The sequence below is a fragment of the Ornithodoros turicata genome, chromosome 2 (assembly GCF_037126465.1).
Source record: "Ornithodoros turicata isolate Travis chromosome 2, ASM3712646v1, whole genome shotgun sequence".
Classification (NCBI taxonomy): Eukaryota; Metazoa; Arthropoda; class Arachnida; order Ixodida; family Argasidae; genus Ornithodoros; species Ornithodoros turicata.
The window spans coordinates 53,591,598-53,595,841 of NC_088202.1; the positions used below are offsets into that span (position 1 = coordinate 53,591,598).

A 4,244-nucleotide genomic window follows, 5' to 3' on the forward strand; every position below is an offset into this window, starting at 1 on the left:
AATTAGCAAAAATTAACATAACTCGCCTGCCAAATGAGCGTTGCTCTGTTGCGAATGAAAAAAAAAAAAAAACACCTTGTATATAGGACTGTGCGAATATTCGGATTTTTCAAATATCATAGCGAATAATTACATGTCCGATTCGAATCGAATGTATAATTCTGTAATCGAATGTGTAAACTTTTTATTGTTTGTTTCTTCTTGTTGTTGTTTTTTTCTTATCCTTTTCAGAATTTTTATAATAAAGCTATGAGAGCAGCATAGATGTCTTGTCAGCATAGATGTCATTTTGCAGTTGAGTTATACGGCCCTGCGGGGATCCCCTCGAAGAGGGTATAAAAGATAACTAATTACCTAAATTCATTATTTAAATCGTTAATTAGGGGATTTTGTGCAAAGGCGAGATAGGAGAATAAGAGACGATCCTCATTGAAAGGCATTGCATTTTTAAAAAGTGTCTGTCCCTAGAGAGACGGCAAGACGGGGGTACTTGTAGACCGGTATGGGTGCACAAGAGAATTAAGGTGCTCCTCAACCTTGAAATATTACCTCCTAATTTGGGAGCGGTACCAATGAGGTCGATTCAGGAATAGGAGAGAGAGAGAGGAACTGGGGAGCTGCGCAAACAGCTCACCTATTTGCATAGCGCATTCCCGTCGCCCTAAAAATTATGATTTGCACAGACTTACAATTTTACTGTGTTTATGGCAAGAAAGAAGCTGTTGAGGCATTATTTTCAGGACTTCAGCAATCGGGGGACATGCTAAGATCTGTGCTAAGTGCCTTGGAGTCCGTTGGGGTTGAAAAGTAAGGGAACTGAGCTCTTCCTGTATTTGTTCCCTTTTTGTCTGGCTTTGGCATATTGAACGCCCCTCGTAGTACCATGAGTCAATGTGATGACATCGAACTATGTTTACCTTTACGTTTTCGCCTGGATCTCCCTGTGCGTTCAGGAACCGCATACGACAACGGGTTATTACGGCAAAGGCAAAGATACAGATGACGAAAGCAGGTGTGTGCAACGGCAACCGCAACTGATCATAGGCACCTGCGAGCGTCAAAAGTAGAATCCCGTAACATATACGACACGTTATAGCAATGCTTGTTCCCCTACAAAAATGGTTTCCGTGAGCAGTGCTGACATTAACGTAAACAGGGGGAATTAGCCTAACATTGACGCTACATAAGCCGGCGGGCAGAAACGCTTCGCTAGAGAAGCTCAGAACGGTAAGCAACAAAGCCGCCCACGTTGCTGAGAGCGCTGGCGCCAGAAGGGTTATCTATCGCAGACAACGACCTGGAGCGCGTAAGCCACAAAGGAATGAGATAGTGAATGTTTGCAAACACTACTATATAGCAAACAGCGGTGCCTGCCAGCAGAAGTTTGACAACAGAAATCTTTCAGCGTGCTGTTCAGAGAGATCATCAGAAGTTTACCGGGACGTACGACTGCATTTCCGCAGGTGGCAGCGCCACTGGAAGCATGTGGATGTATTAAATGAAATATTGCACCCCAATCGAATACTAAGAAGGTTTATAGGGTTCACTTTTACTCTTTATAGTTTATTTGGTTGCTATCGGGGTTCTGTAGATTTGCAGGCTTCCCTGCACGGTACCACGTGTTCAAGTACTGCTCTTCACTCCACCAACCAACGTGGAAGGAGAGAAACCACACATGTGATCATTCTCATCTAATGTATTCTCAACTGAAAGCACAGCTTAACTGGAATGATGGAGCTATATGTGCTCGCTGACCTACACCACCTACTTATAGAGTGCCCGGTCTACCAGCGGGAACACGAGTTCTTGCAGCGCGAGATGGATGCGGTCGACCATCGCCCTTTTACCCTCGGCAAGATGCTGGGGCCTCGGCCCAGTCCCGGTCATATGCATCAAAGTCTCCGTCACTTATGGGAGTTTCTGTCACCAACTGACCTCTCTACCATGCTTTGATCGCCTGAACTGTCATCATCATCACTGGGGCAGCGCCCAGCATGCGGGCCGGAATCAGCCATCACATCATCGTCTCCTTATGTGATTCTGGGGGCCTCTACCGGTTAGGACGTAAGACCGTATAGTGAACGCATACGAACTTCTAATAGGATCAGATGTATTGCTTTATTTACAGAGCAGGATGAACTGACAGCGGCAGACAGGCAACTGACAAACTTGTGGTCACAAAAGCAATATACAGTGATCTTGCGTTAACTATTTCAGTTGTCGTGCTTTAGTTCGTAATATGTTTTAGCGCTACTTTTACGTAAGAAATGTACAGAAAAATGACATACTTTTAATGCCGGGAGCCCAGACACTCTCCGCCGTGTGCACATCTCCTTATTTTTGCGTATCATCATTCACTTGTTAGTGTCTTTTGCACAGTCACAATATTTACACTTCGTGGTAACGTCCATAACTATATAGTCCGTCAGCAATGACGACGCAGCATAAACTGTACAAAGCTATAAATAATCTCTGCCAGAATGAGAAGTGCGTCAAGCCGCCAACGGGACAAAAATCGGCGACAAACGATATTTTGGGGACTGTTTCGATATAGCGGAACGCGGTCCCCAGAGAAGCTTGCAAACCAGGGCTGCGGCCGTTTTGAAAATCGACCTGTGGTAAAGTTTACAGAATATCACAGACAAGGTTCTTCAGTCCTCTAGTCTATCTGTTTCCACGAGCACCATTCTTCATCTCAGCGTCGTGAAGCTTTCCAAATGAATGCGTCGATGACGAGAAGTCTGACATCCTCCTGGACTGTTCCGAAGACGATGAACTACATCTCGCGAACTTGTCACGCGAGTCGGAAGAACCAAAGACACTCCCTTTGCTCGATTTGCTGTCGGCGCATCCACAGTGTGAAGCCAGTTTTCTAGAAGACTTCGACGTCCCATACAAGTCGTAGTCCTTCTTCACGATGGGGATCATGAAAGCCATGGCTGCTGAATAGAACCCAAAGGGGGGCGTTCGGTGACTCGATTAGAGAGTGCAGATGCTGTAGTGCAGGCTAGCTTATATGAGGCGTTAGCTATACACAACGACATAGGAGTGCTGCTTGGCGACTGTCCAGTCTTCCGGTTACGGATATACGCGTTATCGCGAGGGGTGTCGTTAGAGTACGGACTGTAAGTGAAAGAATCCAGACATCAACATTTTTCATCTCTCTTTCTGGGTGAGGAAGTCTTTGACGGGGTTGTAAAAAGATAGGCAAAGAAACTTTATGACCGTGTTCGGCATTGAATAGCACGTCGCGTCGTGATGGCGGGCTATCCCGCTGTAATAATAACATGCGTTGTGTGCAGCAGCAATGGAATGTAGGGGGACGTTCAGAGTCGCCTTGATGATTGCTGTACCGGCTGCCTCATGCATTCCTTACGAGACGTTACGCAGGATTGTCAAGGTCCTCTGTGTCGAATTAGGGGCGCCACAGTAGGTCCTAGACCGTCTCTTGGGAGGTCGTGTTCTTTGCAGCCGCATATGGAACAACTGCAGAATGATACGGTAGCACATTTGTCGCAGGCACGTTCTCCGAGCGATGTAGAATAATGACAGTGACCTGTAAGAGGTGGGCACAAGACACGTTAAAAGGCAGAAGTGAATACCAGAAGTCATCAAATACCCTTTTGGCGAGGTCAACATTTTCGAGTGTCCACCGTATGCTATGCCGTACAATTGCTTCGAATAATTCCAAGAGAAACTCCAAATATATGAAGCGAGCAAAGACGGTTCACGCCAACGATCGTCCATCCGCAAAAGGCTGAGGACGCGTCCACAGAGATAAAGATGATCAGTAAAGCCGGAGAGATCCGGTCGTGAATAGGAGTGTTTGTATACAGGAGTGCGAAATGTTGGCAGCTGCACGCTCTAGACGGCGACCGACAACACGCGCTTGCGATAGCCACGCGCCCATCTCGAGTATAGAAGTGCAATGTGCAGCAACGGGGAACCCGACTGGGAATTGGGGACACATTCAGCAGTGGCGAGGAGTGCTTCATGGTCCACTTACCTTACCGTTCTCCGTCCACGAGTTTTACTTTGGGCGTGTTTCAGATTTCACTGTTTTCACTGCTAGTCGTCCGCCAGGTACGAAAGAAAAAGATGGAGACTAAAAACAGCTGTTGTCTGGTGATTCAGGCACGAAGAGTAACCGACAGTGTCCAGGCTGTTTCGCACTGACGTGTTAAAAAAATCGTATTAAAAAGGCTGCTTCTCTAAAAAATATGCGGTCAACTTTAATTATTTCA

General features: G+C 46.3%; 1 long non-coding RNA gene across 1 annotated transcript; it reads right to left on the reverse strand.

The window, feature by feature from the left end:
* Positions 1-2,099: 2,099 nt before the first annotated feature.
* Positions 2,100-3,981, reverse strand: LOC135383489 (uncharacterized). The gene is made up of 2 exons (XR_010419907.1): positions 3,620-3,981; positions 2,100-3,556 (listed from the first exon to the last, which is right to left on the reverse strand). It is a non-coding gene; the product is annotated as an uncharacterized LOC135383489 (long non-coding RNA).
* Between the last annotated feature and the right edge of the window lie 263 nt (positions 3,982-4,244).